Source organism: Lissotriton vulgaris, chromosome 1_1 (assembly GCF_964263255.1).
Source record: "Lissotriton vulgaris chromosome 1_1, aLisVul1.2, whole genome shotgun sequence".
Lineage (NCBI taxonomy): Eukaryota > Metazoa > Chordata > Amphibia > Caudata > Salamandridae > Lissotriton > Lissotriton vulgaris.
Genome location: NC_141685.1, coordinates 1,603,086,339 through 1,603,099,487, shown reverse-complemented (window position 1 = coordinate 1,603,099,487; position 13,149 = coordinate 1,603,086,339).

Below are 13,149 nucleotides of genomic sequence, written 5' to 3'. Positions count from 1 at the left end.
CAATATCATGACCTTATGCCCCTATACGGCTATAATCGATACATATCCCTATAATGGCATAATATTCAAAGCCATATTTTAGCAAGTCGCCTCTGCAGTCCATGACAGTCCATGACACAGCAGAAGTCACTTCCTTAGATTCCTAGATAGCACACCAAGTTCTTTCGACATACCAAACCTCCAGCAACCTGGGAAAGCCCCGCTTGCTTTGTTTTGATTTGTAATAGAACTCCTAACGAGCACTGTAAGAACGACCAGTTCTTAGTGACATCTTTATTGACGTCTTATGTCCAAAAACTTACGTCAAACTCGGCACCTTTCAGGTATAAATAATACCGACGTTGCCTTAAGCAAACACGGTGGTGGTGAATACTGGAGCAGATCAGCTGTCCCCTTGCAGAAAGCCCAGCAGATGCGAGAAGCCCACGGACGCTGCCCCTCCTCCTTGACGCGCTGAGAAAGACGCTGTCTTTTCTCCTGCCGAGAAAATCCAGCTCCGGCGTTTCCAGCCTACCCTTGCGGGTAACTGGAATATCGAGTCCTGAGAGGAGATACCAGACCTCCTGCATTCTATTCCAGAGGTACGGTGCTGACTAAACCCTTAGAGAGAATTCTTGAAGCAAACCCTTGGCAAAACTAATCCTGCTACTTGCTTACTCCCTCCCACGTATTAGGCTTAGGTCAGGTACACTGGGGTAGGCGTAGTTAGAAGCACCAGTTGAGTACGTTAGCCAAATGTATATATGAATGTATATATTTTATTAATTTTAACCATCTTTTGGCTAAGAAACCATATCAATGCTTTTACAGTATTATTTCGTAAATACTCCTTTTACTGTACGCACTTTTTATAATAACAAGTCTTGCAATTGTGGCAATTCATTTTTCTTGCATGAGAAGGAAGACTGCTCAATAAATAATATCTTTTATTGAAGAACGCCCGTCTCTCTATTCTCTGCATAATGGTGAAAGTAAAACTGCACAACTGACTGAGTGAAATAGCTGTCTATTGTTTCACACGACTCTAGAGATTGACTCTTATTCTGAGGAGCAAAGTTGTCATGTTAATGCGGTTGTTGGAAAACTGAATCCCTTCTTGTCTGAGCCAGGGAAGCTGATCACTTTCTATTCAGTAAAGAAAGTTTCCAGAGACCTCTGAGCTAGCTGGAACAAACCCAATTAAGTCTAACATAGTCAGTAGAGACCTAGAAGACCGCACTCCTACGCCTACACTGCTGTTTATGTTATTCCAATGCGCAGGGCCTATAGGGAAAATAGGAACTACACTACACAGTTTCTTCGTCTTCTGTCACCTTCTTCGTATGGCTGGCATGGATCCACCGTGGCACACCCACACACTTCACCGCTGTTGTGGTCACAAGAACCACTTGTCTTTTCTTTCCCCACTTCGGTGGAAGGCAGCTCGACCTAGTGTGTTTCTTAATTACAACCCAATCACCAGGGTTCAAATCATGGGCTGGAGTTTCTGGCCTGGCGACGGCGTCTTCCCCAATCTGGTGAGAGATAGAACGCACTTGGTCACCCAGTTGCTTGCAGTACTCTAGCACCAAATCATCAGAAATGTTTATCAGTTTGAGTCTTGGTACCCATGCTTGCCGCATTACTCTTCCCATCAGTATTTCATGGGGGCTCAGGCCTGTCTTCCGATCTGGAATACTTCTGAGTCCCATCAAGACAAGGGGCAAAGCGTCTATCCATTGCATTCCAGTAGATTCACACATTTTTCCCAATCTTGACTTGATTCTGCCATTCAATTGTTCTACTACTCCAGAAGCCTCTGGGCGATATGCACAGTCTAGTTTTTGGGAAATTTTGAATGCTTCACAGATTTGGCTTATTATTTCGTTCTGAAAATGCCCACCTCTGTCTGATTCAATTGTGACTGGAAAACCGTTCCTAGGTATTAGTTCCCTCAGTAACAATTTTGCTACAGTAATGGCGTCATTTTTTCGTGCAGGATAAGCTTCTACCCATTTAGAAAATGGCAAACAATGACAAGGATGAACTTCATTCCTCGACAGGGGGGTAACTGAATAAAGTCAATTTGTAATCTGATAAAAGGACCTTCTGCTTTTCCAATTTTTCCTGGTAAAACTACTGTTTTCTTTCCAGGATTGAATTGCTGACATGTCAAACACCTCTGGCAGAGTGCCTCCGCTATGTTCCTGAATTTTGAATTGAACCATGTCTGCCTGAAGACAAGGACCATGGCATCTCTTCCTACATGTGCATCTCCATGTATTAACCTAGCCATAGGAGCAAGCAAGCTGTCTGGCAACACAGGCATACCATCAGTATAAACAATGACACCATCCTCATTCCTTTGCTGACAACCAAACTTTCTCCATCTTCTCTTTTCCTTCGGTCCGGCTGGCTTCTGCAAATCTCTTAGTTCTTCCCATGTTTGTACATCTTCAAACACCATAAGTTGGCAGCTATCTCCGCTTCCCCCCAATTTGATATTTACTGACATTCTATGTCTTGCACAATGTTGGGCCAGTTGGTCAGCATATCGAATACCTGCTGTCACATTGTCATCGCCAGATTTGTGAGCAGCACACTTGACCACTGCCAATTCTTTAGGTAACTGGATTGCTTCCAGTAGTTCTTGTACAACTATTCAGTTTCGGATAGGAGTACCCGACGAAGTCATAAATTATCTTTGCAGCCACAACTGGCCAAAGTCATGCACACCCCCATAACCATACTGGCTGTCAGTGTATATGGTTATTCTCTTGCTTTTCCCAAATTTACAGGCTCTTGCCAATGCAACCAATTCGGCTACTTGTGCAGACTTTACTCCAAATAAATAGGATGCTTCTACTGGACGCGCTATCGTACACACAGCATAGGCAGTGCTTAGACCTCCATCCTCATGTCTCAGACATGAGCCATCTACAAACAACTCGAAATCGTCTATAGGCAGGGGCATTTCTTTGATGTCTGGGCGTGCTCGACCTCTTCCTTTGCTTCTGCAATCAGTGAATTAGGTAATAGGGTAGCTGGATTCAGTATGTTACATCGAGTAATCGTTACATTTGCTGCACCCACTAGAATTCTCTCATACTTAGTCAGCCGACTAGGTGTGAGATACTGTGTTTTGGTTTGGGTCAGTAAGATTACAACTGCATGTGGAACATACACAATTACAGGATGTCCCATAATGATGGTTTCACTCTGTTCAAGACTCATGCAAGTTGCAGCCACTGCTTTCAGACATCCAGGTAATCCAGCAGCCACTGGATCCAAAGTAGCAGAAAAATATGCCACTGGACGTCTAGTCAAGCCATGCATTTGAGTTAGGACTGAAAGTGCACAATTGTCTTGTGTGTCACAAAACAGTGCAAACTCTTTCGAGTAATCAGGCATTCCTAATGCGGGAGCTGTGCACAGACATTCTCGTAACTTTGTAAAAGCTGACATGCTTTCATCATCCCACTCCACTGGGTCTTTTGCTCCTTTCTTTGTCATTTTTATCAATGGTTTTGCTAGGACTGCAAACCCCACAATCCACTGTCTACAGTACCCTACAACTCCAAGGAACATTCTGATTTCTTTCTGGGTATTGAGTAGTTCCATGTTTCGAATTATTCTAATTCTTTCTGTGGTCACCTTCCTGATACCTCTCTCTATCTGGTGTCCCAGATATTTCACTGAAGAGGTGCAGAACTGTAATTTGTCTGATGATACTTTATGTCCTCCTTCACCTAAATGGTTCAGTAAGGCATTGGTGTCAACAACACAGTCTTTCCGACTTTTAGACGCCACCAAGAGGTCGTCTATGTATTGCACCAGGACTGATTCTCCAGGCAATACCAAGGATTCAAGACATTTTTTCAGAATCTGATTGAAAATCGAAGGGCTTTCCGTGTACCCCTGAGGGACACGATTCCAGACGTAAACATGACTGTCGAATTCAAATGAGAAAAGAAATTTGCTGTCTGGATGCAATGGGATTGAAAAGAATGAGTGACATAGGTCAATGACGGTAAACCATCCAGCATTCCATGGAATTTGATATAAAATCACTGCAGGGTTTGGCACAATAGGGCAGCAAGGAACAACAATTTTATTAACCTTGCGCAGGTCCTGCACTACCCTGTACTTCCCACTAGGTTTCTTGATTCCAATTATAGGCGAATTACAAGGACTGCTCATCACTTCTTGTATAATGTTTGCTTCTAACAATCTTTTTATTTCAATGGCAACCCCTGCTTTTACTTCTGCACTCATTTTATACTGTTTAGTATTCGGGTAAACTGCATCTTCTTTTATGGAAATTTTAATTGGGTCAATGTTTGCCATTAATCCTACATCTTTCCCAGTGAAATCCCACACCTCTGGTTTCACTGTCTGTTGGAGTTCCTCAGGTAAGTCTTGTATAGTCAGTCTTTTGATTTCTGAGTCAGGTCTTATTAACATTAATTTATAAATTCCGTCTTCATCTGGGGTCTGAATTCCAACGCCTTTTGGTGTGCAAAAGATGGTACAATTCATTTTGCACAGCAAATCTCGTCCTAGTAAATTCACAGGACTTGAGTCACAGACAACGAATCTATGCATTTCTTTAAAATTCCCTATTGTAATCTCCATAGGCTCGGTAACTGGGGTACTAATTAATTGATTAGAAACACCCACTACTTGGATGGCTTCTCCCGAGAGGGGTAGGTTTGGAACGTCTGCTGTTCTTACAGTAGAACGGGTAGCACCAGTGTCCAACAGGAAGGTGACATCATTTCCTTCAACCTTTCCTTCAATGTAGGGCCCTGACTGGTCTACCGGCAAGGAGGCTCCAAGCACACACTCCTCGTCCTCCCCCCTCAGGCACCGTCAGAAAGGTTCATCACAGAGGAATGTATCATTTAACAGGAATTGCGAAGTTGCTGCATTTCTATCCTCCTTTCCTTCCCATACCTCTTTTTCCTCACCCTGTTGTGCTTTGCTCCTATAGTTTGGTCTAGGTGCACGAGGCAACTGTTGCTGTTTTACCTGTTGCTGTGTCTGTCGTGATCCCTCATTCTGCACCTGCGGATTTAAATCATTAGTTTGGACGTTATCATTCTGCACTTCCTTACACCCATCCCTCCAGTGCCCTATCTTTCCGCACCCGTGACAGGGGAACTTTTTTCGTGCCTCTTCTCGGCTCATTTTTACTCGGGGCTTCCCTCCACCCCCAGGGCCTTTATTCTGGGTATTATTCATTTTACTTAACTGTTGTTCTTGGCGCTCTGCCAGTTTTACTTGTGCCCACATAACCTTTTCTTTTCATTCTTTTCGTTTATTTTCCAGCTCATCTTCACAATATTTGGCATACTTCAGGACTTCATCAATAGGTTTAGCTTGCCAACAGATTTTATTGTCTTTGATCCACTGAGAAATCTCAGGTCTTAACCCTAACATGAATCGATAAATGAAGTGGGTTATGTCCTTCATTTCAATGTTATCTAGCCCACTGTTCGTTGTGAACACTTGTAACAACCGTTCATAATATGAATGTACAGTTTCATCTCTATTCCGGGTAGTTCTATATATTTGCGTCCAATCAGTTTCTTTTGCAGGCACCTTTCCTTTCAGATACAATATCACCTGGTCATACTTCCTCATCACCTCCGCTGAAGGAGCTCCTGTCTTTGAGTCTCTGGCATATTCTTCACTTGGCCACTCAACAGCAATTTTACATTCTGTCCACAAATCTACGGGAACTACAATGTCAAAGAACCGATCTAAATCTTTCAGGAGACATTTTTGAACTTTGACAAATCTCTCGACCTGTCGGTACCATTCTACAGGTTTCTCTCTTAATTTTGGGAAATCATTTGTGAATTACACAATATCCTGTCGGAACCATGGAACGTGTACATATCCTCCACCTGGCACTTCTCTCATAGGATATAATTTTTCTGCCTTGTCAGCTTCTTTTAGGACATATTCAGAAGACACTTGTCTTGATCTACTGTCTTCCTTTTTCTTTGCCCATCTGGCTTTCCATTTTTCTAAGTCTCCCCATTTCTGTAACAGATTCAACAATTCTCTTATCTGAACCTTTTTCCCTGACACGTTCATGTTTTCTAAATCTTTGTCAGAAAATTCTGCTCTGTAGGGTTTTTGCAATACTTTGGATCTGCTGACGTCTATGCCCATATTAGCTGCTGTGTCCATTAGTTTCTCATGGAACACTCTGGTGTTTCTGGTAATACTTTTGCAAATGAATAGTAACTCTTCCTCACTAAGGGTGTTCAGCCTGTCTAGTCCCACGTTCCCAGCCATCAGTTCTTCCAATTCTATTCTTAATTTGTAAATATCTAATGGTTTTGGCTGAGGATTTATTTTCTCTGATTCTCGGGTCCATAGATCTATTTCTTCCGGAGTCACTACCGTGGGACTTCGAGTACCTGTAGATGACTCTATTAGGACTTCTCTTGCACTAGTCTGTGTGTTCTTTCTCCGTGAACTACCTTCTGGTTCCCTTATGGGCAAATCCATTAGGGAGATTACAGACTCGCATTCACTTGCCTGGTCATCAACTATTAAGGGCTCTTTTCTTGGCTGCACCACAGCTGGAGTAATAACGGTAGTCTTTGGACTGGCCTGTTTATCCCCATATAGAGGAACAACTGTCCCAATAGTTACTGGAATTGTCAAAGCTTCAGGACTTGAATATAACTGGGATATCTTCTGGATGAGTTCATTTCTCTGTTTAGCTAGAGCTTCTCTTTCTCGTTCCTGTAGAACCTTTTATATGGAGGTTTCATGTATTACTTGTGGAATCAAAGGAGGGTAAAGATTCGGGGCAGTTGGAATTGTCATACTTGGTCCCTCACCACAAGACGGCCTATAATATGGAACAGTCGGATCAGGCATGCTCGACCCCTCATTATCACTAGGCCTGTAACCTGGACCAGTCGGATCAGATGCACTTGCCCTTCTATTACTGGGAGGTCTAAAGAATGGATTTTTCGTACTCAGGGACCTAGACTCCTCATCATATGGAGGTGGGGGTTTCATTAATAAATCCTCCAGGTATTCATCTTCTGAATCACCCGCAGTCATTAAGTGTTTTCTCTGTCCTTTTTCCTCCTACGGGTTCATCTACAGTACGTACTGGGAACAGTCCTTCTATCATCATGTTCTGTCTCCACTGCTTCATTTGTTTCTCTTTTGCTTCTCCATGCCTTTTCGGATACCATTTACTTATTCCCTTGTCAATTCTAGGTCTATCTCGCTCAAAGGCCTCAATCTCCCATTCTTCTAAAGCCTCATATTGTGTTAATCTTGGTCTGGGATGTAAATCGTTCATTCGGGTCCTTAAATGAAACTAGATTCTACCATTAAAGGTACCATCTAAAGGAAATGCTAAAACTCCATCATCTTTGGTATATTCCACCCAATTTTCCAACCATACACAGGTATGATACCCTTTGTCAAATAACATGAAAGATGCAGGAGTATTAGGTGGTGAAATGATTATACCTTCTCTAGTTTTGATGGGTTTATCCTTCTTGAAGTCATTTTTAACTTTGTCTACGAGAGTCATTTTTCTCTTGCTTCCGTACATATTATAAGGTCTGCCTCTTAACATCTGATCCTTACCAAAACCTAAGTATTTCGGATCAGGTAAAAACTCTGGATACCACATATACTTCGTACCTAGTTCGTGCCTGAATTACGTACTCTTGTTTACAATATTCTTCCAATGCTAGCACGTCTTTCAATTTTCAACAACCAATCAAGACTGTGGTTGCAAATAGTTTCGACCAATGGGTGCGCGGCCTTTTCGTGAGACGCATTCTCACGCTCCTGCGCTCACCCCTCCTTTACAATACCAGCTCCGTTACACACCCGCTGTTTCAACCAATACCAGCGCGGCACAGAGTGACGTCAGCGCAGCTCCGCGATTGACTCCCTCCTTCACAAGGTAACGGACACTCTCTTTCTTTCTTAAAGTGCAAGAGCTCTATTTAATTTACAACCTATAACATTCGCCACTGTACTCGAGTGTCTACAAAGGAAAGATTTGTTTAGCTGCAAGTAAACCTCTTCTGTCTACTTTTCATATACTGCGGATAGATCCCTTCTGCCTACCCTTCACACAAGCATTAGAGAACCTGCTACTTCTTTGACTCATCCACTCTTTTCGGGATATATACTAAGTCTAAAGTTTCACTAGGGAACACCTTTGCTATCACTCAAGCTCCGATGAACCTACTACTCCTTCTGTGTGACCCTTACTAGGTTATATCACAATTGAAGTTTCATTAGCGAACTCGTTGCTATCATTCATTCAACTATTCATACAGAAAACCCCTAATTAGCGCTTCCAGTTCTGCCTAACCTTGCACTAATTTTCCTCGAGCCACTGACCTCTTTGCGAGGTGGATTCTCCTCACCACCCGCTATTCTGCCCCCGGGGATTCCAGACTAACATATAACAATCACTAACGAGTTGTTAATACATAAATCAATATAGAAGCATTTCATCAAAATTATTTTAAAAACATTTCATAACATTTTAAAGCAATTTTTCCATTCGATCGATCGATACTTTTAGCAGCAAAACATTTTTTAGCAGCAATTTTATATTACACAGTTATCAGCAAGTAGCCTATCCACCTGTCTTACCTAGTCCTTAACCATCCTACTGGTACCAGAAAATTACTGACAGAGCGCGCAGGTCACCCGACTAACGTTTGTCTTCGGACAATGCACACTTGGGCCCATAAAATATTTTCACTATACTTTAATCGGGTAACCTACACTCTAACTACCAGCAATTCAGTTCCTTTCTGATTGTTTCCGTGTACCTGACTTACCAATCCTCGTCACAGGTACCTAAGATCGCAACGGATCAAGGAGCTAGCTGTGGGACAGATAGACAACACAATACCATATACAATTTCATTCAATATGTGTACTTTTTATAATGACCACAAACTCAGGAAGTTTTCAAAACCTTTATCTAATCATCATCATCATTATCATATGCCATGAGCCACAAATTTACACAGATCAAACTATCTATAACTAGAATTAGAAATATCGTATCGCTATGAATGAAAGTAAGAATCATTTAGAAATCAAAAAATAAGGGAAGGGAAAAAATAAGGAACACGCTATTTTGATTAATAGACTTTCATAATTTCACTAAAGGCAGGTAAAGAAATGGAACATACTAATCAAGGTTGACTTTCGAAATTTACTAACGGTTCAGAGAAAACGAAACTTATGCAATTTGATTTATCAAGATGTGCTTATTTTCTAAAAGGGAGGGCAAGAATGGAACATACTATAAATGCAGACAAATCAATAATAGACTAAAGGTAGGGAGAAAAGTGGAACATGCTAATAGACAAATTTGCATGAAAATCTTATTTATAGAGAGACAGGGAAAAGGACGTAGGCAATTATGCTTTATTCGAGGCGAGAGAGAAAGTTTAAATAGACAAACACCCACGTGGAATTTATATTTACCTAGGACAGAATGAAGACTAACCCTGGCCACGGGTCAGTTGGAAAGGCGGGAAAGGACTCTCAAGGACTTAGGTTGCCAGTAGGCGATCAGGTACGGCTCATGGACAGTCAGGACAGGACAACACCAGGATTTGAATCAGGACCGGGTTCACCAAAAGGGTACGACCAACACCTGCAGCTTCGGATTCAACGCCTGTGCTACTCCCTCTCTGCAAGGAATCTGCCCATAACCCCGCTTGGGTTCGCGAATCTCCCGCCAGCACTTAAGGTTCCCAAAACCCCGACTGGGTTTGTGAAAAATACGGACAGAGTGCTCCGCAGCTCTCTGTATCAATCACCTTTAGAGTTCGTTGGGTCAGTGACAGGTCAGCTATTCGGACAAGTCAGACGATTTCTCTAGCTAAACCTAGGCTAGTTATACTGTTTTTCGGGTCAGTGTACCACCCACAATGTTGCAAGTGAAAGAATCCCCAATTTCTGATTGGATAACAGAGGAGGTTAAGTCATCACACCACCTAAATTTTAGACTTTCTCAGGCTTAATATTCAATTTTCGTACACACCCCTTACATTCCAGTTCCCATGGCATAAGATTTACAGAGTACAATAGAATACACAGTAGTGAAATACAATTGTATCGGTTTTAGGTACAAGCCAGCTTCTTCAGCTAGGTAGGAGTTCTGGTTCCCAGGAGCATCTTGGCTGTGTCTGCCAGCTGGCTGGATTCCACTGCTGCATGGCTTTCTTTTCCCCATCACGTGACTGGTACCATATGGGCTTCAAAGATGGAGTAGCAAGCGCCTCCCAGGCCCAAAGAATACGATACATGAAAAGCAAGCGAAAACAATTTAGAAACACAGAAAAAATTAATACACTGTATACCATGATTGGCTATATTATTCCCCTTACTTTATAATAACTATAGCATTAGGGTAAGTGCAGAACAGACAGCTTTGCAAAAGCGGCAATGCAGGCATAGAGCATGTGAGAAAACAAAGCGTCCATTTTAGCTGTATTGCGCATGAGCAACAGATTCCCTCCAGAACTGCGAGTGCGTCACATCACATGGGTATGACCGACGCATGCGCAGACTAAATTCCCACAAAGCAGCAACCATTTTAAAGGCAAGCGTATTATGTTTTAGAAAACACATATGCAAGCATCACTGGGACACCCTGTGTAGTGTAAAATGTGCAATATTAGTAAGACAAAACGGATTGATTACAAAGTTAAGGTTATTCGAGGTTCATGAATACAAGCAAGTCGCGTAACGTGCAAATACTTGCTCCATCAATGGTACCAAAGAAAGTGTTTCCTTGTAATCTTGAGTTCTTGCTTCAGAAACATGCTTGTTTATATCTCATTGTGGTTTTTGGGTACCTTCTTCAAATTCTGCAAACAACTCTACCTTTTCACGTAACGTAAGTGTTTGACAAAGAAAAACAGTACTCTAAGTTGTTACGGTCCTGAAAAAGAATGGAGAAAGCAAAAGTGAAAAAAATTATATGCCCTTCTTTCCATAATACACATGGAAAGAAGCTTCTGAACATAACAACATCAAAGGTATGCAGGTGTTAATGATATAAATGATAATTTAAAGGGTACACAATACAAAAAGAAATGACACCTAAGATGGTGCCCACGCTGTATACGTCAAACGCAATGTTACGTATGCCAAACAACTTGCGTAATCAGTGTCAAGATGTCCGCCGGTGGTGCACTAGAATGCTAACCTCTAGGTTGCGCGCGCACCAATATAAATACAACAACGGATTTCACTTTTGCCCCTGTTGCGCTGCTGCCGTAATTTCTCCGGATAACAAACAGTACCTTTTCCGCGTCATACCATGTCCACAATGAGCATCGATAACCTCCTCCAGAGGCAGAGCCGACGCTGCAGATCTTTGGCGGACGCTCAGGTAAAGTTGAATTTCCTTTTTCTTCTTCTCCTCGTGGGTTCAGCACTCACCTGTGCCCTCATCGCCAGGTTTTTTGTAGTGATTAAGTCCACAACACCAAAGTAAGTGGAATAAGAGTAAGTTTAATGTGGCACAGGTGCTGCGCAGCAGCCAACTTCCAGGACGGCAACTGTCAATTAACATTCAAAGCAGGATTCTATTTAGAACATTACAATAGAACCTACAATCGACATTCCAGGAAAACTAGAACACTACAGTAACATCTAGTGAAATGGCTGGCTGCACAGTGAATCCAAGTGCCTAATACCCCTGTTGGGTGCAGAGATGAGAACAGGGCGTCACATGGGCTGGAAGTGCTTGTTCAGGTTCTAGGAGCTAATAGAGCCTTTTTCACAGTACATAGCCTGAGCTAGTGGTTGCAGGTAGGACCCACCAGCACTTATTTTTTCTCATCCAACTTTGACCCAGAGCAAGAGAGGGAAAACTGCAAAGGGGGAAATGAGGAGGAAGAGAAAAACTGAAAAGCATTGACAAAGGGTGGAAGCCGGAATGAAACATAACCTCTAAGAGTGGGATAAAGGTGCAGGGAGTGTCTGGGATGGATAAAATAGGCATGAGGTGGAATTTAAACAAGCAGTTTTGGTATTTGCCACCCCTGATATTCTCTAGTGCCAGAAGGGGGCCTCTAAGCAAAACCTTGGGCTCGGTTTCATATCCTTTTCCAAATTAAGCACTACATTTTCAAGATAGTATTCTCCATACCATGCCTAATAGGAGATCATCTCACTTGTCAAACATAATACCAGACCTGGTATTACCAAGAACCCTGGTATTGGTAACAACAGATGCCTGAGTGCTGCTACTAAAATCTGTGAACTCATAATGAGGTCCTCAGGAAGACAGTGTGCCTACCTTGTCAAAGTTAGATTCGGGAAAATTAGCCATGAAACCAATATATATACATATAACCATGCTCTCTCCTCTTCTACGAAAAGAGTGTGACACTGCTCCGGGGGTAAATCAGGAACGGCTTTATTTTAAAAACAGCACTGGCATTAGAGAGTCTCTGGAAACGCAGGGGAGACGCGTTTCCGCCGCAATGGCTTCATCAGTGCCCATCCAGATTGTTTGTTGCTCTTCCGGGGGTTCCTTCCTTATAGTTGTTGTGATTGTGACCACTCCCAGTCACATGATCAAGTCCCACCCTTGCCTCACAGGTGCAAGACACTAGGTGCTCCTCACTTGCACTGCTGCATTGTGGTTACTGGAGTATATATATATATTCACTGAAAAAAATAGGTTTCAGGGACGTAATATTTAGAAATTAGCATTAGAAAACCTTAGAAATTCACTGAAAAAAACACAGGATTCAGGGACATTGTAGTTAGTTGGACATTTCAGTTGTACAAAACCAGAGAAATTCGGCCGCTATAGTTAGTTGAGGTAACTATAACTCGCACCCCCGCTATGCTTTGCTGATGACGTCACATATTACATCACTGATGACATCTCAAATGACTTCACTGATGATATCATCCAGTGACTGAGTGTTTCTAAAAAGTTTAAATATGTTTTATACATATATATGCCAAGGTGTATTGAAGAATGAGTGGATGTATGAGTGTCTGTATGGATGATTTAGTAGGTGCGCGACTGATTAAACGTGTCTTACTGAATGCATAGGTTAGTCACTAAACTGTGTGAATGTCTGTGTCAATCTGTCAGTTGGTGTGTAAGTGGCT